Here is a 27321-nt window from a genome sequence, read left to right as displayed (position 1 = left end):
TTTACTAACTCCCTACAAGGGTAAACTGGACTGAGGCTAAGTGTTCTAACAGTAGGTTACTTTATCTTGTTCTCTGTAGAACAGACACAAGGACATATTGTTGGTAAATATAAAGAGTGTTTGATGGCATCCTACCATTTTACTTTATTTCATTTGGTTTAGGAAATGTGAGCATCTTTTATAAGTTATTTGTAATTACGAACAGTGGATTGTTCAAATATGTTCTCATCATCTCTGCCTTTCACCTACATTTAGAAAACAGGTTGACTGTGGGACTACATGCTAATATACATTCTAAAATAGGGAAGGTAAACAGTGGAAAACAGTGGAACTGGAGCAATTGTTTCATTCACTTTAAATATCTCAGAGATATAACTAAAGTGTAAATCACCATACTTTAGAGATAAGAATACAAAAGCAAGGGAGATATAATAGAAAAGAAAAAGGTCGTTATCAAAGAAATGATTCATGATAAATGGCCATTCTCAACAACAATATCACAATCTTGGGTTCTTTACATATGGCAGCAAGATGCTTGAATGCAGATTTTGGCAGATTTCTGTACTTTTTTTAAGTGGTTGCAAAAACCCAGCAAAGTGGTGCCTTGATTTTTATATTGTATCCATGTATGAACACTTTGTGTTTTGCACAAATGTTTGCACAAGTTTATTTAAGCATTTGCAAGTGGCACCAGTGGAAGATATTGGACGTAGCAGGGACAGCAAACCTCTCCTGGATGCTATATGAATCATCCAGGAAATACTGCAGCCTCCTGTCTATCAAGTAAAGAAAAATGAATGGACTAATTGCCCCTGATTCATCAAGCAGAATAGGATTATCGCTCGCGCATTCGTATTAGCGATCCGGAATCGTACGCGGTCGCACTATTCAGCAACGGAAAAAGCTCGCGCACGGAGCCGCGCTTATCCGACAGCTTTTTACTGGCTGAAGGCTGGAATCCGGCTGGCAGTGAGGCGAGTGTACGCGCATACTCGAGTCCGGACCGCGGTAATCCGCGATCGATGGCCGCGCGTACGTTCGCGCTTCCAGCGAGCGCGGATTTCATTGATGAATCAGGGGCATTCAGTCCAACTTTAACTATCTATTGCAAGCAGTTCTGAGCAGAAGAAACAATAATTACCACTTCCAAAATCCATCAATCTGAACTTAGCCTTAATGACTATGTGAACAAACAGATAGATTGAACTAATAGCCAGGAGATTGAAACTTTTCTGTTTCTTTGTGTCCCTGTAAAGGTAGATTTTTTTAAACACTGATAAAATGTAATTTCTCAAGAGCAGAACAAAGTCAGCAAAAAAAAAACAAAACAAATTCCATTCCCTACTTTATCATAAATAAAAAAGTTAGGGCTATAAAATGCTTCATTATTCCTCTTGCATGGATAATGCCTAGGTGAACTTCACACCCTTACCACACCCTTATATTAGTAAAAATAAGACCATGTGCCCAGCAACACATCTATGTCAAATATTTATTTATTAAGCAGGTATGGGTTTTGTACTGTTTTTCAAGATGGAGTTGTATCTCGTAGTACCACATCCCCTTAAGGTATGGATTTTGTACATATATATTTTTAGTAATATTAACTATACATTGTTTCAGATTTAGTTGTTTTTTCCAGATTTTTTTCAGGTTCAGTGGAGTATTTCTCAAAGAGCAGTTACTTATACCAACTAGCTTTTTCACTTGAAAATTTTTTTTAAATGCATTACTTTGGGAGTTGCTATTTGTTTTAGTTAGTTACATTAAGCTAGATTGTTTGGTAATGTTGAACATATTTCACAACTCATCCAATGGTTATCATATGGCTAACCTTTTACTGTCATGTCATGAAATATTTGGGTGCGGATTGCTCAAGACTGAAGTGCTGGTAAAAAACACCTTGCTTTACGTACATAATTAAGTCACCATGCTTCCTTGAAATTTTGTGATCATTTTTTTTTGTTACAATTTTGTTACGAATGCTAAAATATGTGAATTAATAAAAGAATTGTCCAAACAATGTGAAAATGCCATCCCTGCTTAAGGATGTTTGTTTTGGTTTACCATAAATGGATTATTTTAAGTATCTTCTCCTTGTAATGAAGGAAGACTTTTCTTAAGCAGAAGAGTTTGCCTTGTATATGTTGTATACTGTGAGATGATCACTAAGCAGTTGTATGGTCTTCCCAATGAACAGCATTTTTCTCTACACAGGCATTCATATATCATGTATTCATTGATGCTGTTTCAGTGTTTGATCCTTTGGAAGTATAAATTTTGTATGAAGAGTTAGCTTTTGGCTTGAAAATAAGAAGGATGCAGTGTTTACGTTTTTGTGACACTCCAACCACATATAGGATGACTATCAGGTGCACACATAGAAAATGCAAAGTGTACTGCTGCACAAGAGCACCAAACCCTCCCAAGCAGATAGAGACCCCAGGTCAGTTCTGCACAGTGGGCTCATTGTTAATTACTAATGGCTATAATACTTTGTGTCCTCCTTTCCTCCCCTTTTTCGGAATCCCATTGTTTTGCTTAATTTAGCCACAAACATTTAAAGCAGTTCGAAGATGATTGCACTGTTAATTCATACACCCTCTGTCTGTGAACGTGTCAGCCCATCTCAGTTTTGTAGAATTCAGATATTCCCCAGTTTTGTGTCTAATGGACAGCAGCAATCTAATTGCAAATACTGGTCTGTATAAATAAGTTTTATAAGGCACTTGGCATATAATACACAGTCCAAAAAAGGGGTATTTGGTAGTTCTAAATATCTTACAGTGAATGTGATATTTTTAATCACTAAATGTGTGTCTTCATTAAATACTTCTGTCTTAATGTTGACTCTCATTTCATCCTCACACCTGAGCCAATGGGAAACTAATAGTTTACTATGTCCACATTTAAATTAAAACAAAACTCTGTTGTCTAGTACCGTATTTTTCGGACCATAAGACGCACTGGACCATAAGACGCACCAGTTTTTTAGAGAAGGGAAATGAAGAAAAAAAAGATTCTGAAACAAATAGTGTCCTAAAATATTTTATGTGCATTAAAAACCAACATCACAGTCATACTGAACAGGAGACAGGAGAAAAGGCAGAGGGGGGGCTATACAGGGGGGATGGGACAGCAGCTGGGAAGGATACATTTTGATACATTTGGACCATAAGACGCAGGGACTTTTTCCCCCACTTCTGGGGGGAAAAAAGTGCGTCTTATGGTCCGAAAAATATGGTATATAAATCCCAATAATATTTATAAGCATTACTTTATGACAGCATTGATTAAGTTGCTATATTTACCCATGTGGTAAAAACGTGGAGATGAAATCTCTTTAGCATACCTATACGTTTAGGTGAATGCTATTGGGAAACATCATTACCTGGATAATATAAAACCTTTAGGAATATTGCTATATGCCTGTTGGGAGATGCTTATTTGGCTGATGATCCCCCAGTACAACACCTTGTTTATTCTGTCTGCCACTGTCGCTTGGAACAGCATCTCCTGCTTCCCTTTAACCATGCAGCCTGAGATGTACCTTCTCGGCATCCCCAGTACACACTCTGAAGCTGTGTACAACTGAAGGGGATTTTAGGAGCAGATTAGTCCTTGGCTTCATCCTGCCCTGCCATTGGCTGCTAGGACTTTATAGCCTTACTGCTCACAGGCCCCAGTTGCCTGTTGTAGTGTTAAGCTTAGCTGACCTGCTGCTGAGGTGTTTATCTCTTTAGATTTATTGTTGCTGATTCTGCTGTTTTCTGACCCTTAGATCTTATGCTGCCTGGACTGACCTTTGCTTGTGACCATGATTCTGCTTTGTCTCTACCCTTGGATACCATGTTTGGTGGACAGATTCCAGTGTATCGCATTAACTGGACAAAGAAACCACATTTGTATTATTTGTCAGTTTTGTAAAAATCAAAGCCAGCTTAATATTGAACAAAGTAATTTTTAGTAACACAAATTACAAAAAGGCTTTTTTTTTAGCAATTACATATACTAATTATTTGAATAAACATTGAAATAAACACAGACATGACACCACTCAGTCAAGAGGGACTTGGAGTCTCTCTTCCTCCAACTGCTCCTTGCAACAACAAAGATGTCTGCACCTTGGTTATATTTGAACTTCCTAACCCCAGGACACAGGCCCCTTCTCATACACTGACTCAGGCAGCAAAGCAATGTGTCCAGCTACGTCTGCATATGACTAATGAGCTACTCAGTGAAATGTAAAGGTCCATCACAGAGACAGCTGAAAGGAGAGATCCACGTTTGATCAATGATGCCAGTTTAACTCAGCGTCATCATTAAAATTGTGAAAATCAATGTTAAAACAATCAGAATTACACTGTTGTTGGAGGAACAAGGCCAGACGGCCGAGCCATGACATGCAGAGAATGAATTTGTAAGATCTGCAAAAATTAAATTAAATCCCAATTATAAAACCTTTCAAAAGAGAGATCAGTGAGGATTTAATTAGCCATAACCTTAACATAAAAATGGTCACAGAGTTTCAACTACATATTTCTGTTTATTATCTGTATAAAAGCTGAACAAAAAAAGTGACAATAGATAGAAACCTACCCCATGTAGAGTATAAGAAATGAGATGTCATAAACAAACAGAGACTTTACTTTCTACAAACTTAAAAATTATAATAATTTATTCATATACTATGTCTATTTAATGTTTTGAAGTTATTTATATAAAGCAATGTAGATGATTCATATTAAACTGGTAACAGATGTGTGTTGAATTATAATTTAAACAGTCACAGCACCATCCCACTCACATACCTGTTTGGCACAATGGATAAGTGCCACAGGATAACACTGGCATAGCCAACAAACAGATGATCAGTGCTAGTATGGATTATTCTTCATCTTTTAAAATAATCAATTATCTTAAATCTAGTTCTTGAACTGTTTAATGTAAAGTATATTGTGATTCACAAATTAGCATAGTAGAAACATAATAAATATCAAATAAGTACAGAAGTTGCTGTGTCATTAGGCTTGAATACCACCCAAAGCATGGGCTGGAACTATTGTGCCTTGTGGTGCATTAAATCTGTTAACAAAAAAAGTTCATTTGAGTTTTCTGGTCTCTTGTGGTATGTTGGCAGTCCAATCAAATAAATAGAATTTAAGGCAAACCATGTTAGTGGATCACTCCAGTCCATAGGGGCCAAATGGGGTTCTTCCTTTGACAACTTAAATATTAGCCAAGTATATTTTGATAACTGCCCATGTTGCCTTGGCTTGGTAATCAAATTGACCCTGAAACTCAATTGGCTAATGGTCAGTAATAAATTTACATGTATGCCTATTGACAATTTGGATGTTTTGACCAAATCTGCAATCCCTAGTAAATTATTAAGGAATCTAATCTGTTCCCTATGTTTCACTTTCTTTTAGGTGGACCCTTCCTTTTCTTTTGCCTTCCCTGTGCATCCCCCTGCTTTTCTTCCCACCCATCAATGATGCCCTTATTTTCTATACGTTTTGTTTAAATATGTTTTATTTTTTAGTCCACCTTATTATGTTGCTTACATGACTATGTTGTTTTTTTCTTAATTGATCTTGATGCTACAGTTTTTATTTTCCTGTTGGACTTTATCCAAGTGGAAGGTGGAGGTTTTTGGGGCTGTTTTTTTCTGTATGTATTTTACTATATGTTCTGTCTTCTCATATGTTAATAAGGTGTTATGTTTTCTATGTGACTTATTTTTTTGCCATTATTATCTGTTTTCCCTTTTTTTATATGTTCTTCATTCCCCTGACTATTTTCCTCAATAAAAATATGAATTTATATGGGCATAGGCATTTCTCTAGTTTCCTTAAATGCGGTATAGATGAGGCTACCCTATACTATATGTTTTGGGCCTGCACAGGCATTAGGGAAGTTTTGAGATCCATTGCCAATTACGTAACAGCTGATTTGGGTAACTTTCTACCTCTTTCCCATAAATGGGCTATTTTTGGGAGTTTTGAGCCTACAGCGGCCAAGATCAAGGGGTAGTAAAAGTCTAATGTCAATAGTTTCATTAGTTACCAAAAAACAATCTTGCATAAATGGCTAGATACAGAACCGCCCACACTGAGACTTTTCAAAGAAAAGCATATGCATATTTTTAAAATGGCAAGGACAGTATATTCCTTGGAAAATGATCAAAGGTTAGGTAAATTCTTTGAGATCTGGGAGTCCCACAAAGATACTTTACCTGTACCGAAGAAGTAGAGTATTGCAGAGCATTGTAAGAACGTTTGATCAGATTTCTTGGTATGTGTTAAGATTATTTGCAATCGAACCTTCAATTCATTGATAATGTAGCCTGTGTCTTGCTAAAAATAATAAGCCATAAAATGTGTTTTTACTTTTGTTTACAGTTGGAAAGTTTTAGGACTTAAGCATTTTGTTTTTGGGGTTTAGGTAAAAAGTCTAATAGAGAGCACCTTACTAAACTTTAATTTCACTCACTCATCAGCATGTCTGAATGAACATAGACACCTTTATAGGTGTCTACAATATGTGCATGCTGGGTACCTTCACTCTTTATGTTTTGCAATGGTGGCCATTGCTACCAGGACAGAAAATTATGGCAACATTTACTATTCATAAAGTTGTCAACAGAACACAAAAACAAAGGTAAATTGTAAAATGCAAGGTAAATTGACAAAAAAAATAAAGCAACAAGAGGTTTTCAATTTGCAAATTCAATTCCAAAATGTTTTGGCTATTTATACTTCAGATTCTTTTGTTTATCACATATTGATCTGATTAACATAATAATATACATGTTACAAGTAAAAAACATTTTTTTAAAAATGTTCTAAATAAGTACTTTTTACAAAAAAAGCTAGATTCCACAATTTTTGTTATGATCTTTAAGAGTGAATAACTGCTAAATAAAAGAACAGAGAGCGCTCGCAGATGGCTTGTTTAAAAGTGTTTTTTTAACTACATGTTATGAGTACCTGAATAGTTTATTGTCCATATTATGGGCAAAAGTGCACTTTTAAGATCATTTGCACAAATCAAGTCTATGATTGAAGATTGATCTACCGTTTTTTTTTTGTGTTTATGACTAGTGTTGAACCGGAACTGTAAAGTTTGGGTCTGTACCGAACTTTACGATTTTGGGTACCCAGACCTGAACCCGAACTTTGCAGGAAAATCAACAAGCTTTTAAGCTGTGGGCACCTAGTAATGGCATGACTGTGATTGGCCGGTGCATCATGTGACCCAGCCTCTATAAAAGCTGGATCACGTGTAGCACCGCCCATCAGCTCTGAGTAGTGCAGGGACAGGAAGCAGGCAGCGGAAGTGAGGGACAGTGTTAGGAATCTCATCTGGCTATATGTTCTGTTGGTGACCTATCGTGAATTTTTTGTGGGTGCTATATACCAGCTTTGCACCCCTGACACAGAAATATAATAATTATTCTGGCTGTTAATTCTGTGGGTGACCTATAGCGATTTCTTGTGGGTGCAATGCACCATCTTTGCACCCCTGACACAGAAATATAATAAATGATCTGGCTGTTAATTATGTGGGTGACCTATACCGATTTTTTTGTGTGTGCAATCCACCATCTTTGTACCCCTGACACAAAAATATAATAGTTAATCTGTCTGTTAGTTTGGTGGGTGACATATTCCAATTTTTGTGTGAGGTATACCTGCACTCCATACGTGACAGGGAAATTAATGTAGTTAATCCTTCTGTTAGTTCGGTGGGTGAAATATACTTAATTTTTGTGTGTGGTATATCTGCATTGTATATGTAACAGGGAACTTAATATAGTTAATCCATCTGTTAGATTGGTGGGTGACATATTCCCATTCTTGTTGTGAGGTACACCTGCACTGCATACCTGACAGGGAAATAAATATAGTTAATCTGTCTGTTAGTTCGGTGGGTGACATATACCCAATTTTTGTGTGAGGTACACCTGCATTGCATACGTGACAGGGAAATTAATATAGTTAATCTGTCTGTTAGATTGATAGGTGACATATTCCCATTCTTGTTGTGAGGTACACCTGCACTGCATACCTGACAGGGAAATAAATATAGGTAATCCGTCTGTTAGTTCAGTGGGTGACCTCAAAGAATGAGGAGAGCATCAAATAAGGGACGTGGCCCTGGTCGTGGTGCTGCTGGTGTTGGTGGAGCTCCTGTTGCAGGGAGAGGACGTGGTCGATCTGTGCCAGCTACACGCCCAAATAAAACACCTTCCTCATAGGTGACAGAACATTCAGCGTTATTTTGTAGGCTCGAATACCGGTGTATGAATGGTGAGGCCAGATCAAGTAGAGGCGGTAGTTGATTGGGTGGCTGACAGTGCCTCCAGTTCCTTCACATTGTCTCCCAGCCAGTCCCCTGCTGAAAGCGCAGAGTTGGCACCTGCAGCCCATGGGCATCTGTCTTTCACCTCACCCCCTTGCAAATCAGCCAAGCAGTCTGAGCCCCAAGTCATGCAGCAGTCTCTTATGCTTTTTGATGACTCTGGTGGTAGGGTTTCCGTGGGCCATCCACATAGCCCTGCCCCAAAAGTGGAAGAGATTGAGTGCACCGAGGCCCAACCACTTATGTTTCAGGATGTGGACATGGGATGACCACCGCGGCACATCTCTGATGATGATGAAACACAGGTGCCAACTGCTGCGGCTTTCTGCAGTGTGCAGACCGGCAAGGAGGGCAGGAGTGAATAGTGGGTTGAAGATGATGTGGCGGATGATGAGGTCCTAGACCTCACATGGAATCAAGGTCATGCGATGACTCTGGTGGCAGGAAGAGGTGGTGGTCACACAGCGCCAGCTGCACAGCAAAACAGGGAGCAGGGTGCAAAAGCAGAGTGGCCGTCCCCTAGCCAGTACGCCTGCTACTGCCCACCCTACCCAGGGACTAAGCACACTAAAGCCCGCTCCAAGGGGTTTCCTGGGGTGGCAGTTCATCAGACAATGTGCTGACGACAAGACGCAAGTGGTTTGCACGCTGTGCAATCAGAGCCTGAAGCGAGGCATAAATGTTCTAAACCTGAGCACCACCTGCATGACCAGGCATCTAAATGCAAAGCATGAGCTGCAGTGGAGTAAACACCTCAAAAACCACAAAAGATCTCAGGCTCCTCCTGCTCCATCTTCTGCTGCAGTCTCGGCCTCTTCCTACCCCTCTGGAGTGACACAACGCCACCACCTCCGTCACCATCACTAAACATCTCCACACTGTCCCATGAAAGAGTTCAGCTGTCCATCTCCCAAACACTGGAGAAAAAGAGGAAGTACCCCCCTACCCACCTGCGATCCCTGGCCCTGAATGCCAGCATATCAAAATTCCTGGCCTTTGAAATGCTGTCATTCCGTCTGGTAGAGATGGAGACTTTTAAAAACCCTATGGCGGTGGCTGTCCCACAGTGCGTGGTTCCCAGCCACTACTACTTTTCCAGGCGGGACATCCCTGCCCTGCACAACCAAGTTGCGGACAAAATTAGGTGTGCACTGCGCAATGCCATCTGTGGCAAGGTCCACATAACCACCGATATGTGGACCAGTAAGCACGGGCAGGGACGTTATATCCCCCAAACTGCACACTGGGTAAATGCAGTGGCGGCTGGGCCTGAGGCGGATAGCAGCTTGGCACATGTCCTTTCGCCACCGAGGATTGCAGAACGTTTCTCTTTGCCTCCTTCTCCTACTCCGCTTCCTCCTCTACCACATCCTCATCCGGTCAGCGTAACACCTTCACCACCAACTTCAGCACAGGCAGGGGGAAACGACAGCAGGCTGTTTTGAAACTCATCTGTTTGGGGGAAAAACCCCACACCATGCAGGAGCTGTGGACGGGCATGGAACAACAGACCAATGAATGGTTGGTGCCAGTGAGCCTCAAGCCCGGCCTGGTGGTGTATGATAACGGGGGAAATTTCGTAGCAGCTCTGGACCTAGCCGGTTTGATGCACATCCCTTGCCTGGCGCATGTGCTGAATTTGGTGGTGCAGAGGTTCCTGAAAAATTACTTAAAATTAATTAAATTATTAAATGATTTGGCAATCAGATATGCCGAGGATAGGGGTGCCAATGTTGAAGGTCCCTAAGACGAAGGGGGATATAGCATTTCCTGATCCCACGCTATACTATCATGTTGTACACTTAGCTGGGCTCCTAGATTGGTACTCTAACAGAAGATCCAAACTCATTATGTAGTCATTATGTAACTAACAATGCCAGCTCAGAGGTACTTTGTCATGTGTGTATCAAACTCTCCTCTCACCACAGGCACAAGCTCTTCTATCCCCACACCACACATATTTTATATCCAAATGGGAGGATGATCTGGGAAAAAAATTCACTGACACCCAACAAGAGGCGATGCTTTATTTTAGTACCCAGCTAGTAACAAATAGCAGGAGATTATTTAATAATTGGTCGCCCGCTACAGATGTTGATATAAAAGACAGACCTGGTACCCGGCACTTCTTCATAATTCCAATATGTCGAGAAAAAAATATAAACACTCTCTGAGTGGCAGATATTCACTGTATGAAAGACATGATGACTTCAGGAACTGAAAATGTTACAAAAATACACAGACCTGGTTCTTTTGGATCCAGTTCAGCATCACCCCAGAATACATTTTAATATAGCAACAATCCCAGGCTGATCCAAAGTATTTACCTCACTTACCTAACTTTTTAGTCAGAAAAATGGCAGACACATCTGCAGCAGGAACCCACAATCTCTCCTCAGGGCCAAAAATCCAGTTGATCAGGTACATGAGCTTCTTACGGGAAATTTTGGAATCCATATTTCTGAGAAGAATCGGTTGCAGGAGTAGCCAGTGGAGAGGGACGAGAAAAGCAATCAGGGCCAACGGCTTAGGTAGAGACACATGGAAAGCATTGGGCAGCTTGGGATATGGAGAAAAGACGTAACTTATACCAAACTGGGTTAACTTTGGCAGAAATGACATAAGATCTGATGAAACATGGAACAAACTTTAGAGAAGGCACCCTGCAACGAATATTCCTGGTGGATAGCCAGACTTTGTCCTCAGGTTGGAGAAGAGGTACCTTACCGCGATGCAGATCCGCAAACTTCTTATGTCTGAGAGCTGAGTGTTTCTGATACTCACAGGTAGAAGACCAGATACTATTAAAATTCCTTTGCAGGGCACTGAGTGTAGGTACTTCCACGGAGCAGGGTATAGGAGCTGGGAGACGAAGGTGTTTGCTGTAGACAAGGTAGAATGGGGATTCTTTGGTGCTGATGCAGAGATGGTTGTTATGGACAAACTCCGCTCATGATAGCAGTGCTACCCAATCATCATGATGCTCAGATACAAGGGCTCGAAGATATTGCTCCAAGGCCTGATTAACTCTCTCTGTCTGCCCATTAGTCAATGGGTCATAGGCTGAGGAGAACTCTGCAGAGATGTCCAGGGATTTGCAAAAAGCCTTTCCAAAAGCGGGAGGTAAATTGCACCCCACAATATGATACTATATGCGTGGGCATACCATGAAGCCTAAAAATTTCACTGATGAAAACTGTTACCAATGCAGCTGCTGATGATAGGGCAGGAAGGGGTACAAAATAGGCCATTTTGGAAAAGTGTTTTACGACCACCCTAATGACCGTACAGCCGTCAGAAAGTAAAAGATCTGTAATAAAATCCATAGACAGGTGACCCCTAGGCTCCTTGGGAATGAACAGAGAAAGAAGTGGTCCTGCTGGGGCACAGGTAGATGACTTGGCCTGAGCACAGGACTTTACATGGTCAGTCACATCATTACGAAGGTTGGGCCACCAGTAGAGACGGGGGAGAAAAGTATATGTTCTGTGAACACTCGGGTGACCAGAAAGTCATGTGCCCAACATAATATTTTTGTACGGAGTTGAGGAGGCAGCAAGGTTTTACCAGGAGGCATAGCAGATTCCTGGATAAAAGTCAAGGCTAGGATACGGGCTGGAGGGATGATAAACTCTGGCTCCGAACAGTCTTGGAATCCTGTGGATCAAATGAGCAAGAAAGTGCAGCTGCTCGGGAGCTAGAGGTACTGAGTTTAAAAGTAATCACAAAATCAAAGCTAGAAAAGAATAATGACTAAAGAGCTTGCTGGGGGTGAATCGTTGAGCAGACTGCATATACTGAAGGTTTTTATGATCAGTAAAAATATTGATCGTGTGACGGGAACCCTTCAAAAGGTAGCGCCATTCTACCAAAGCTAACTAGATACTGTAGCTAGGAGTTGTCTGTCTCCAATGGAATAATTATTTTCAGCTGAGGAAAAAGTCCTAGAAAAGAATGCACATGGACGTCTTGCTCCAGTGGGGGTCTGAAAGAGGATAGCTCCCACTCCAATAGAGGAGGCCTCAACCTCTACAGGGAGGGACTTGGTGACATCTGGCTTAACCAGAGCTGGGCCAGAAAGAAATGCATGTTTCAATGTATAAAAAGCTTTAATACCCTAGGGTGGCCAGTTCCTAGTGTCAGCATCGTTCTGGGTCAGTGCTGTGATGGGAGCTACCAGCATGGAGTAATTTTTAATACCGTGCTGGTAATAACTAGTAAATCCCAGGAAGCGCTGAGTAGCCTTAGGGCTGCAGGGTAGTGGCCAGAAATGGCTGCAACCTTTACAGGATCCATTCATAGAGAGGCCCTCTTTGGACACAATATAGCGCAGAAAGGGCACCCGGGGAAGCTCAAACAGGCACTTCTCCACCCTTGCAGTCCATTGTCTCGAAGTCATTGTAGGACTAAACAGACACGTTGTCTGTAAAGTGGGCAAGTCAGGGGAAAAAACAAAATGTCATCCAGGTAAACCACAACACAGATTTATAAAAGATTACAAAACACTTTATTCACAAAGTGCTGGAAAACAGCCGGGGCATTGCAGAGACCCAAGGGCATCAAGATACTCATAGTGGCCATCTCTGGTGTTAAATGCTGTTTTCCATTCATCCTCTTCCTTGATCGGAATTAGTATATACGCACCTCGGAGGTCTAGTTTGGTGAAGATCTGTGCACCATGGAGACAGTCAAAGAGCTCAGGAATGAGTGGCAGAGGGTAGCGGTTCTTTATGGTGATGGCATTCAGACCGCAGTAGTCAATACATGGCTGGAGAGTCCCATCTTTTTTTCTGGACAAAGAAAAACCCAAGCCAGCAGGGGAAGAGGACTTGCATATAAATCCCCTTTGCAGATTCTCCCCTTTGCAGGTCTATCACACAGTCGTATGACCGGTGGGGAGGTAGATGCTCGGCTCTGCGCTTGAAAAAGACATCTTTGAAATCCATATAGTGACTGGGAATAGATGGTGGAACCTTATGAGTGGAGAAAGCAAGAGGCCTGCTTGGTTAGACATTTGGAGTGACACAAGGGTCCCCAAGCCAATACCCGTGGTGTAGACCAGTCCAGCACTGGGGAGTGTTATTGACTGTCGGCAAGATTTAATAATGTGTCCCTTCTGTCCACAGTAAAGCCAGAGACCAGATAAGAGGCGCCGAGTCCTCTCCTCTTGGGATAGCCTTGATCAGCCTAGCTGCAAAGGTTCTTCAGAGACAGGGAGAACAAAGTTGGCTGGAGTTTGCAGAGGCTGCTGAAAGGATGGTGCCAGTCGTGGGACAAAGGCTATGTGTGGGCAAGATTTCTCCTGGAAGCGAATGTCTATCTGGATGGCCAGGGAGATCAGATCATTTAGAGATGAGGGAATCTACCGACCAGCCAACTCATCCTTCAAGTGGTCAGAAAGGCCTTGCCAGAAGGTAGCATGGAGCACCTAATTTTTCCAGACGACTGCGTCTACAGTAAGCGACCCTTGGCAGAGACGCAGGAGCGTACTGGCTGCTATGGAGGCGCGCAAGGGTTCATCAAGCACCTTTCTGAAGCAGCTCAGAAAGGCTTCAATATTACTGGTATCTAGATCCTTCTTTTCCCAGAGCAGGGATGCCCATGTCAGAGCTTCTCTAAACAGTAGGGAGATTAACTTTGCCACTTTGGCCTGGTCAGTGGGGAAGATATGTGACTGAAGCTCAAACTGGATGCGGCACTGGTGGCTGAAACCACCTCTGCCTAGGCAGAAAATTACACTGCTCTTGTTTAGTTTATACCGGTATAGTAGGCCACTGGCACAAGAGCATTAGATCCATTCCACACTAGCAAACTTGATGCTAGTGCCAACATTCAAAGGTACATAGTAAGTCAGGTTGAAAAAAGACGTAAACACATCCCAGATTTAAAACCTATGGACATAGACATAGAGAAAGGCAAAAAAACCCTGGTACATTTGAAAACAAAAGATTTTGTATATCAGCCAGATATACATTGGTTTTATACCATGTTGAATATTTGAACAAATCGAGAATCCAACCTCTATCCGAGTCCACAAAGGCATAAGTGAAATATTTATACCAATGCTGCAAAAAATGAATTATAGAGTCATCTCCTTGCATTTGAGCATCCAGCATCTCTCTATGAAACAAAACCTTCAGGGAAGAGACAACTTGTTCCAATCTCTTTGGTACATTTTGCTCCAACAGGGGAAAAAAATTCCTGCCTGATTCCATGAGGCAATTGAATGTTCCCTGGATCAACAGTCTGTTATCTTTATTTTAAAGCTTTAATATCCAGTAATATTCTATCCTTCAAGAAAAGCATCCAGCTTCTTCTTAAAGCAATCTTTAAAACTTGCTGAAACTACTTCCTGAAGAAGCCTATTTCACGTTTTCACAGACCTTACAGTGAAAAATCCCTTCCTAATCCGGAGCTTAAACTTCTTTTCCTACAGACGCAAAGAATACCCCCTTATCTTTTGTAGTGATCTTAAAATGAATAGTTGGGACCATTTAAATTAGTATATAGGGTGATCATAATCCCCCTTTAAATGTCTCTTCTCAAGGGAGAATTAGTTCAGTTCAGCTAATCTCTCCTCAAAGCTGAGATTCTCCATACCTTTATTTAATTTAGTTGCCCTTCTCTGCACTCTCTCCAATCCCACAATATCCTCTTTGTGAACTGGTGCCCAAAACTGGACTGCTTATTCCAGATGTGGTCTGACCAATGCTTTGAACAGGGGCAGTTATGTCTCGATCTCTGCAGTCTATTCCTCTTTGAACACAATAAAGTATTTTGCTAGTTTTAGATATTGCAGCTTGGCATTGCATGCTATTATTAAGTCTATGATCTACCAGAACCCCCGTATCATTTTCTATTCCTGACTCCCCCAAATGTATTTCCCCTAGACACTATAAAGCATGCATGTTGTTAGTCCCCAAGTGCATAACATTTTCCCAATGTAATTTTCTGTTTCTAAATGCCACTTGGTTGCCCAATCAAACAGTACATCCAGGTCTGCTTGTATATTATAGACACCCTGTATGGATTCAATTCTATGACATAGTTTGGTGTCATCTGCAAACATAGAAATTATACTTTTAATCCCAATGTCATTGATAAAGATCACTAATACCCTTAGACCCTTCAGAGTATGAATCATTAATCACTACTCTCTGGAGGCAGACTTTAAGCCAGTTCTCTATCTATTTACAAATTAGCTTTTTTAAGCCTATTGACCCCAACTTACATATTATCTGTCTATGGGGGACTTTGTGGTTTTGCAAAATCCAAGTATATAATATCAACTGCTACTCCACTGTCTACCTGTTTACTTAGTTCCTCATAAAAAGTAAATTTGTTTGACAACTAGTCTTTCTTAATCCATGCTGACTATCACTTAATATATTATTTTCTAGCAGAAATTCCTCTATGTGGTTCTTTTTCAAACTCGATAGGACCTTTCCAACTATGGACGTTAAGCTTTCCGGTCTGTAGTTACTTGGTAATGACTTTGCTCCCTTTTTAAAGATAGGAACTACATTGGCCTTATGCCAATACATTGGTACCAAGAAGGTGATTAAAGAGTGATAAAAGCAAAATTAGAAACAAAAGCTTTAAAAAAACTGAGCTCAGCTCTTTGAGGGCACTTGGATATAATCAATCGGGTCCTGTTGCTTTGTCAACCCTAATTTTACACGACTGTTTCTTAATCATATCCATTTTAAATTATTGTGGCTAATTTAGGGCAGTGACATTGCTATTAGAAATTTGGACATCAGCTCTGCAATTTTCCTTTGTGTACACAGGGCTAAAAAAAAGGGTTTAATAAATCCGCCTTTTCTTTATCCCCAGTTACCAACCCTAAGGGGCTTACATGCTCAGATATGATTTTTTGCTATTATTTATATTTAAAAAAAATTGGGGGTTTGACCTACTTTCCTTTTGCAATTTGTCGTTCATATTCAAGTTTTGCACATTTTATCTCCATTTTACATCTTTTGTTATATTCTTTAGAAATTTAAAATGAGGAAGGTGATCCTTCATTTTAATATATTTGGAATGCCCATTGTATGGCTATTTTAACATTAGCTGTGAGCCACATAGGGTTTACTTTTATCCTCCTAAACGTATTACCCATTGGAATGTATTTTTTAGTGTGCTTGTGAAAAACAGACTTGAAACATTTCTGTTCTGAGTTCTTTGAGGACAATATTGTCTCCTAGTCCAAGTCATAGAGATCTGGCCTAATAATGCAAAATTCGCTCTCTTAAAATTGAATGTTTATATATTTCCTGTTTTTTGCTTCCTGTGTACAGCTTACATTAAATGAAATCATATAATGGTCACTGCTACCCAGATTCTCTTTTATATGTACATGTGTTATAAGCTCTGTATTGTTAGAAAACACTGGGTCCAGCAGAGTATCATTTCTAGTTTGGGCTTCTATAAAAGTGTACCAAAAAAATGATTTTGTATTCAATTCACAATTTTCCTCCCTTTTGCTGTACCTGTAGTGCTATTACTCGAGTCAATGTCAAGGTAGGTAAAATCTCCCATTATTAAAAGATTACCAGATTTTGAAGCCATTTCTATCTGTGCTAGTGGTTGATTCTTTATTTCTTCCTTAGCACTGGGGGCCTAAAGCAGACTCCATTAATTAACTGTGTATTATGCATCCCCATTTGCAGCTCCACCCTTATTTGTCTCAACCTCATCGCTTGCTCCACCAATATATCACCTCTCACATACAGACAGACACCACCACCTTTTCGTTTGGCTCTGTCTTTAGAAAAGATAGTATAACCAGAGATATTGACAGTCCAGTCATGTGCAGATCAAAGCCAGGATTCAGCAATACCAACATGTCATAATGCTCTTCATTCAATAAGGCTTCCAACTCCCCTATTTTCTTTGCCAGACTTCTAACATTGCTGAACAGGCCCCTTAAACCATTACTGTACCTACCAGCACTTTTTGCCAAATCCTTTTGTTTTTCAGTACAATTAGTACTGAGTAATCCAATGTTTGTGTCTTACCTAAGACAGGATTACTATGCAGACCCATCCATGCATTACAACCCTGCTGACTGGATGAGAAGGCCATTGCTCGCTCATCCAGTTGGTGAGAGAATGATGAGAAGAACTTGAGAGTATTTATTGCAAGTCACATGATTGCTTGTTCAATGGCTTGTATTACTTTGCAAGGGAGCAGCAAACAGAGAATATGTTTCATGACCAGGGTAGCTCGGACCTTCTAGCCCATCCTTTATAAACACCGTTGTCATAACTACCGCCTACTTCCAAACCTCCCCCTGCTTACCAGCCACTCCCCCCAGTCCCAAGTCTGTTATTTAAGTATATTTTATCTAATTATCTGCATAAATATGGAAATTTTATCCCCTATCAATGCATATAGATATTCAATTAAAGAAGGTTCATGCACAAATAATAGCTAGTCATTCAAACAGTTTAATTAAGAAAACAAGGTAAGACAAAGTACACAGCAATATTGTCAGATATTTAAACACATAGGAACTTCAATTATTGATACATATATATATCACATGGACATAGTTATTAGTAGTAACCCCTGTAAGAATTTAGTAACTCCTCAGTACACAATACAGTAATTATAAAACAGCAAAGTAATGCAGTAATACTATAGACACCCATAAGAATATATTCAGGAATATCTTATAGCTACCTGCTAAGAGGTTAATGGGTATCTCGGGAGCTTACGTCCTTCCAAAGATAACCCCATACCAGCTTACCTAGGGAGGCCCTCAGGAGACAAAAAGGACCAGCCCGCCAGAGAGAAGAGCAAAAGCAAGAGAGCTAAATTCTCTCAGTTCCCCTTTTTACATTCCAATTAGGTAACATTGGGACTCCTTGATTGGTTAGTGGGTGTGTTCGGTACGCTGACCATCAGTTGGCACACACCCCACTAGATTGGGATTGGTTAATGTAGTTTGATGGACCTCCCAACTAAATTTGATATAAAAATCTCCAGCTGGAATCTATGTTTAGGGGTCTATAAATGTCCAGCTGGGTCATCACCCCAATCCATATGTTCACTTCCCCCTCCATCTCCTGTTTCCTCAGGCGGATGGATTTATGGCCCTTTGAAGGCCATATTGGTGATCTGTTTGTTATGGGAAAATAGGTCTTGTCTCCTGGCAGCTGTTGTATCACCTGTGTGTTACTCTGTGAAATCCTTGAATTAGAGACCCCTAGGCGGGCCAGAGGCCAGTACAAAGATACAAAAGGTTTTCATGTTTACTTAGATACAGTCTCACTATTAGGATATCTCCAACAGGGTACTATATACATAAATCCTTGAACACATATACTTATTCATACATCTATGAATATATATATATATATATATATATATATACCCCTTTATACATATACATATCTATTTACATATTCATAAACTATCTTAAGGTGCAACAAGTCTTAGTACTATTCCCAGGTTCCAGTCTCTAGATGTGTGTTTTAGCGTTAAGCTTGTCATTCATGTTTGTGGTGTAACTTTCTCCTTCAGAACCTATGCCACCTTTGCCTGTTTTCTGACCCAATAATTGTTAGCTGCCTGACCAACATTTGTCTGTAAACCCAAATCTGATCAGTCTTACCCCATTCATTCCTCACTTGGCTGCCTGACATACTATGTATGACCACTGCCTCTGTTCCCTGGACTTAATCTCTGCTGGAACCCCCTGTATTATTAGTGGGCCTGTGGATTACTGATCTTGGACTTTCTGACCTCCTGTTTTGTGTCTCTGTCCAGTGCTTCTGTGTCCTGGTACTTCCCAAGTCTACTAGTCCCCAGCCACTATACCTTGCATACCCATGTCCTGCAGTATATACAGTTGTTGGGAGCACAGTTGGAAGTACAGGCTCACTAATACAGCTGAAGCCGACAAGGAAGGCCTTACATGTGTTTCCACCTATACATAATTTAAAATTAATGATAACACAGGATTTTTACTTTAATTTTTTTCTTTAATTGATTTATTTTACTCAATTCATATTTCCTCAGACCCTAGCAATTAAGGTGACCATACCATGTTCAGCAGCTTTGTCATTACCTCCGTGACACGCAGTGATCCGAGTGTTTTGCCATGAAGGGCTTCCTCAGGGATAGATAGTAGTGCGTGCTTATCAGACTGTTGTGTATAGAAATGTAATAGGTCAGGGATAGCATAACAAATATAAGCATTTTCAGATAGTAAATCCAAATAAATACATCATAAATTGAATACAGTTGTAGCAAGATATACAGGCATACTAGGGACATAAACTGTTAAGCAATGATTTATAAGTAATAGGTAAAAGTAAGTCAAAAAATACCTCTAAATAAGTTCAGAGTTATTCATTCAAAGTAATTAATTCAGACAGTATTTAAAGGAACATGCCCCACAGGGGGGATGTGTATATATGTAGTTGCGGCTGATGATATGTTGAGTATGACTCATAGAGTATGATTAGGCATACATATATGAAAAGGGGGGTATTTTAAGGATGGCAATAGGTGCAGGAATACATACCTAAGGTTTGAAGTAGTAATCTATACTCTTGTTAGAGGTTTTAGTAATAAATAGATGAAAAGAAGGGTCTCTTCCTTAGAACTGGGAGTTGAAAGAGAGTACCCTCCCTTTTCATATATGTATACCTAATACCTAATCCTGGATTGGGCCCTGCGTCATCCTGGAATTCTCCTTCTTCTCAGCACGGAGGGATCGCCAGGAACAGCCATCTTCTTCACGCCTCTTTTTCCTAATGCCTACGTCACTCGATCTCGCACTAAGCAGCCACAAGTTCAGGTGACGTAACCTGCAGTAGACGCGAGGATTCGTGAGATCAACATTTTCTTTTCCCCCCATTGAAGAAAAAGCTCCTTATGAGCCCGATCTAGGGTGGAGGGGCTGTAGGAAATTTTTATCTTGTATGAAAGGGTTGTCTGTAAAATTTTCAGTTAGGTCCGTTTTAAGAGTTGGTAAATCACAAGTATTTTTCTGTACTTGCAGGGTCTTTGAAGGAATAAATCAAAAGGAGATATACTGAATATGTTTGTTTTATCTTGACATACAATTTGAAGGGTGTCCAAGACACAAAACAAGTATATATATTGAAGCTTACCAGTCTTTGGATGTTTTGGCATCATTAGTTGTATTTTTTCAGGCTTTCTTACCTTTCTTTTAACTTAGAGGTCCTGCATTTATTGAATAAATATCCAAATACTTTCAATATGTATCACAGCAAAAGGGAGATAATGGAGTAAGTTCACTGTAAGAAAATATTTTCCCACACTTTCATTGTCTTTTATTTAAAAGGACATGCAGACTCATCATGGGATGTTCTATTAATGAAACATTGTAATGTAGCTTACAAGCATTTAAATCAGTATGCTCAGTGGCTGATTGGACAGAAAATTCTTCCTATTTTGGGGTACAAATTTTCATAGTAGTGAAAAGAAAGAATGGAATATATTTTATATCTACATTTCTTTCAAGACATTGTGCACATGAGTATGTCTTAAAATAATTCTATTACTTTGTGATATTGTAAATAAAAAAAGGCATACAAGCTGTCCATCTGGAATCTGTCAGTGAGAAAGTGACAAGAAAACAGTACCTAGCCTTTATTGTGGAAAATCAAAGAGCGACATGAAGATCTGCTAGGGAAAACTGCCACATTTGCACAGTTAAAACACAAACTGTCTGCAGGCTTCACTCACTCTCTATTAGTATTCACCTGCACTGATCTTCTGCTTGATAGGCAAATTAAGCAAGTGAGTAAAGCAAACCAGCTTTCCCCCAATTTCACAGGAGTATATAGAGTATATTTCTCTGATTAATTATATAATTAGAAACAATGTAGATTTTTTCTCTTCTCACTATGAAACTGTTCTAGAATAAAATCATATGAGGCCTAAAGAACAACAACATTAACACCAGTTAATATATGGTGTTTGTTTTTCCCCTAGATGGGAGGGTGCAAACATATTCATATCCCTTTTGAAGGTTTGATAGCAGAACTTATGAGGAAAAATCAATTACTACCCAATGTTCTGGGAGACATTACAATGAACACTGATGTAAAAAGGGCATTTATTAGAGATTGCAGCAGATTATGAGGGTAACTGTTAAAGAATAACTGAGAGGCTTGCAAGAGAGGTAAGTTTTAGGTGCCCTCTCCGAGTCTGTTCAAACTCAATGGTGGTGTATGTACAGAGGTATGAATGAGACACTACAACATACCAACCAGCAATGTTTGCAAAGGTTATTGTGTAATATTCATGTTGCTGCTGGTTAATGCAATTTGGTATTTTTAACCTAAAATCTGAGCAAATCAATCTAAGGACTGAGTCCCAGTCACACATGCACTGGCTGAAGACTCCTTGCGGATTGCCTGGTTCTGTTTCATGCTGATTCCCTCATGCCATACAATAAGCCAATGATGAGTGGAATATTGATCAAAAAGCAGCTGAAGCATAGGGAAAACTAAGACTTATAACAAACTCTGCACAATAAAGGCAGCAAGTGTTCCCTTTTTACAAAAACAAAACCCAGGACATAATAGGTTCAGCATTGAAAAGTCTGTAAAGAAAACAAAGAGTAGTAGCCAATAATGCCTGCATTCTGTTAAGTGACAACCTACTTATCCACTGAAGGAAGATCTGAGGTGGGCATGAAATCTGACCAGTATGGTATGGTATTCTGTGCATGGTAGAGTGTCCTCTTCATATACTACTTAAAGCGTAACTAACTTAATAATAAAAAAAATCTTTATTTTGTTGCCCTTAATGTATGAAAATGACTCTTCTGTGCATGCCTAAAATCAGGAATGCCCAGAAGGAGCAGCCAGTAGCCTCCTGGGATGCGTGAGGTAGGAATCCCAGGACGCTCCTGTGCTCCCATTCTGTCTTTATCACTGTGGCGATCAAGACAGAAAGATAGGGGCTTTACCCTTTTTTTTTTTTTTTTTTTTTTTAAAAAAAAGCATGTTAAAGAAAAAAAAAGAAAATATGTAAAGTAAAATTTTGGTAAAGTAAAAAGTTCTTTACCACTAATCATCACAGTGTAATTAGACATTCATTTTTTTGTTCCACTGGTACCTTAATGACTAAAAACATTATTGCTAGTATATTTTGTGGCATAAAATGTATTCTTGTAGAATCATTTTTTTTTCAATAAATTTTTATTAAGATTTTACAAAGCGTACAAAAACAATTCTTGCATTCCAACTTTGCATTCTAATGAATGGTTGGGTGATCAAGTCTTCTCACATCATGATGAGCAAATACCCACATATTTAGTTTAACAAAACTTCACAGTGTTAAGTTGGTACTATCCCACCCCACTGGCATATAATATTCAATCCAAGGCGTCCATCTTCATTAAAGATGAGTTTTGTCCACCACCAGAAGACATTAGTTTTCCCCTAATGATATATTTAGAAGGCAAAGTTATCCCCTCACAGGGACCAAGTCTCACCCACTTTATCTAAAGGATTAGCCATTTCTAATATCCCTCAGTGCACAAAGGAATACTTCTAAGTTCGATTTACTAACATAAAGGAAGAAAAGGAAGGAGGAAAAGGAATAGGAGAGAGAAAGAAAAGAAAGAAGAACTCATAAGAGGGTAGGGGTGGGGGAGGGGGGTGGTTGGGTGATCAAGTCATCTCACATCATGATGAGCATATACTCACATGTTTAACTTCTTCATTTTGAACAAAACTTCACAGTGTTAAGTTGGTACGATCCCACCCCACTGGCATATAATATTTAATCCAAGGTGCCCAAACTTTGCAGGAACGAGACATGGAGTCAGTAAGTATAACTCTCATTTTTTCATTGACCAGGAACCAGGACATTTTTTGCTTGACTTGGGTTATACTGGGAGTGGCTGACCTCCATGCTTTCGCTATCTCCATCTTTGCTGCCATAAACAGATGTGTTAATAGACAGAATTGTACTGAGGCGCACACCTTTTGTTTCAGGTTAAGCAGAGCCTCCACTGGTCTCTTGGGAAAAGACCTACCCACTAATGTATATGCTATTTGGTATACATGTGTCCAATACCTACGTAATTTGGGGCATTCCCACCAGATATGATAAGGAGTGCCAGGTGAGTTACAACCACAAAAGCAACAATCTCATTTTATCTTAGCTAGTCGCACTGGAACCATGAATCATTGCATCAGCAGCTTGTATTTCACTTCAACCGCCGAAGTATTGATACTGTAGAGGGCTGCAGACACCATCAAGTCCTTCTCCCAGCGACTCACATAGGGCAGTGGTGCAGAAGTGCTGTTACGCACCATGGTGTCATATAGTGTCGAAACCACCCCTTACGCCTGAGGATCGCGGGCACACAGGTGCTTAAAAGCCGAGAGGGCACCCACAAACGGGAACATTTTCAGACGAGTAATGTGTAATAAATGTGTACTTCTCAATAGTTAAAAAGTCTCAATAGTTAAAAAGGATACATAAAAAGATACATTGTAAAAAGATAAATTGTAAAAGGATACATAAAAAGATACATTATAAAAAGATACATAACACTATTACATACCCCTGTACTTCACATGAAGATTAAAGAGCACCTGTCACATCAATATTTGGCTAAAGCACTTCCAATAATTATTGTTAGAAAACGAACAATTACGACCGATCAACGATTATGCACGATTATACTTGAACAATCATATTGTGCACAATTCTGTTCATGCTGTAACAATATGATCGTTCAAATATAATCCACCAACAGTGTCCACACCCTAGATACAATCGTTTGAACGATGCAGGGAGGGACATGTAAAGGAGAAAGTGTACTGCAGAAACATGCACTATCACTGAACAACCGTACACACGATAGATAGTGAAAGATCGTCCGCCAATCAGATCCACCTTGGCGGTTGTTCATTTCCCACGACAATCCTCATTCGTCGGTGTCCTTGGTCACTTTTTTTTGGCCAATCGGTTGTTCATCGGTCGTTCGTCGGTCGTTTCTAACGATAATTATTGGACATGTGTATGCAGCTTTAGTCTACACAGACTGTTTCCCCAGCGTTTATCCAGAGGCTTTTTAAAGCCCATGTTTGAAGTCCCCATGCTTTCCTATTGAAAACAATGGGGGCTTTTATAAACATTTTTAGCAGGACTTTGAAATCTAGAAGCCCCCTTTAATAAGGAGACTCCCAGATCTCCATCGCCCCAACCTGGGGAATGAGTACAGGGGTACATAAAACCCTTTACTCACTCCCTGAAAGGGTTAAAATATAAGTAAAAAATAGGACAAGGCATTAATGTTAAATTATTTTATTAATGTGGGTGTGTTTGTGTAATTTAACTTTTTTTTTTTACAGGTTATCCCAATGACAGGAGGATTTCCAGGGTTGCAATGAACACAGTCCTGGAAATTCTCCTGACAGTGAGGGATTGCCGGGCACTAGGGGTTCAATGAGAACAAGCCTCTCCATTCACCCCTAGTGCTCTAGCTGAGGTTTTACATTTCTCAGCCATTCGGCACTAGATATGAATAGGGAGACTTGTGCCCATTCATCTTTAGTGCTCTGTGATTAGCTGAGAAATAGTAAATCCTGATGACAGCTCATACATCATCAGAACATGTCACAGCTCCTCTAGGGCTGCGGGAGTGATCAGGGGAGCAGAGCTGTCAGCATAGTAAAGTTCTGCTGACTGCTCTGCTCCCTGATTGACTGAGGAAAGGGAAATCCTGATGATGCCTTTGCTGTCATCAGGCTTTCCCTTTCCTCAGGGAGCAGAGAAATCAGCGGAGCTTTACTATGCTGACAGCTCTGCTCCCCTGATCACTCCCGCAGCCCTAGAGGAGCTGTTACATGTGTTCTGTTTATGTAATACATGTCATAGCTCCTCTAGGGCTGCGGGAGTAATCAGGGGAGCAGAGCTGTCAGCATAGTAAAGCTCCGCTGATTGCTATGCTCCCTGATTGGCTGAGGAAAGGGAAATCCTGATGATGCTTGAGCTGTCATCAGGGTTTCCTATTTCCCAGCCAATCACAGAGCAGTAGAGGTGATGAATGGAGATACGTATCTCCATTCAACCTCTATTGCCCTGGTATTGCTTGCCGTTACAGCTAATTGAAGGCACCTGCTTTCAATTAGCTGTAACCGCAAAGTTCCCACGGTCCGGGAATCCCACAATGACATTATGATTCATAATGTCATTGTCAAGTAACCTGTAAAAAAAAAAAAAAAAAAAACAAGTTAAAATAAAACACATACAAATTAAATTCATTTAAGATTAATTTTTATTTTTTTTTTTTTTTCCCGAATTTTTGCTGTCCAATACCGTGTTTTTCGGGTCGGGTCTATCCAAATTCGAACAGTCATATTTGGGTTGAATATAGGGACAACCCGAATTCGAACATCAACACTACTCCCAAGTATCACAAACGGCTTTCTTCCCACACGAATGGGAAAGAGGCTTGAATCATTGTTACCATAGCAGCGTGATCTCTGATGGCCTGGGGCAGCGAAAAGAGCAGTGGAGACAACAGACAACCCTATCTGGTGCCTCTGCCTATAGGGAAGTATGGTGACCCAAAACCCCATCTCTCAAGGAGATGTGTGAGATAAGGCCAAAGGACAGAGTTGAAGGCTTTCTTTATGTTTAGGCTAAGGAGGAATGCAGGCAACTTTTTAGTTGAATAAGATGAAGAATCTGACGATTATTATCGCCCACTTGCCTTTTTGGTATGAATTACTTAAGGTTCAAGCCTATCACCCGATCAATACCTTTATTAAGATGGGCCGCCGAGACAGAAGCCAACAATTTTACATCCAAGTTTAATAATGAAATCCGGCGATAGTTGGACCATGAGGTGGAGTATGTATCAGGTTTTGGCAGCATACAAACGACCACTTCCAGAGCACTGTCACCCAAGGCACCTCCTTTCAGAAGATCAATAAATACCTGCACAAGGTGGGGCACCAAATCAGTAGCAAACTTTTTATAGTATGAGGTTGAGAAGCCATCAGGGCCCGGGCGTTTGTTGCTTTTGAGAGATTTTACAGCCTGCAGAACTTCTGCATTCCCCTGTATTGGTGGAAGCTTGTATGGGACTCTTAAATGTTTATGAAATTCCTGCAAGATAAGTACAGGTTACTCGCGAGCTCTGAGCCATTTACCCTAAGACGGTAAGGCGTAAAATGGCACTCAGGAAAACGCAACCCTCTCACTAGCATTGTATGGGCCTTGTTGCTATACAGGTAAAATTTATTTTTGGACCAACTAAGTTGTTTTTCTGCCAAAGATATAGTGCATAAATTTAACTGTTTTCGGACTGATTCTGCCTATTTCTCATCTGCATCTGCCTATTTCTTTTGTAGGAGTAGCTGAGAAGTGATTGCAGTAGTCTGTATATTCATGTTCAAGTGAAGTAGTTTGCGTCAGACGTTGTTTTTTTTTTTGTGATGCTAGCTGTAAAAGGCGGCCTCTGATGTCCACCTTATGAGCTGCCCATATAGTTTTGCGCGAGACTTCAGCAGTATGGTTGAGTGCAAAGTAATGGGAGAGTGCTGTCTATATTTTTTTACACGTTTCTGGGTTGCTAAGGAGGGAGTCATTTAGTGACCATCCAAAAGAATTTGGTTTAGGGAATAGAGAAGAAAAAGTTGCCATGACTGCATCATGATCAGACCATGATATTGCCATTATCTCTCACTGAGTAGTAAGTGGAAGAATAGCGGGGCTTTGAAACGTTTTTTTATCTAACCATGGCATTAAAGTTGCATTCGTGTCCCTTCTCATGATGAGGCCCCCCTCCATACACTTCTGAACTAAGTGGAGCAAATTCATAAAAAAGGCGTTTTGCTTATCATTTGAGGCATATTAGGCAACTTAAGTCACCTTGGCGTCATTCAAATCACCCACTGGAATTAAGTAGCGCCCACCAGGGTCTGCTATTTCTTTATCCAG

Source organism: Pyxicephalus adspersus, chromosome Z, assembly GCF_032062135.1.
Source record: "Pyxicephalus adspersus chromosome Z, UCB_Pads_2.0, whole genome shotgun sequence".
Classification (NCBI taxonomy): Eukaryota; Metazoa; Chordata; class Amphibia; order Anura; family Pyxicephalidae; genus Pyxicephalus; species Pyxicephalus adspersus.
This window is presented reverse-complemented; position numbering follows the sequence as displayed.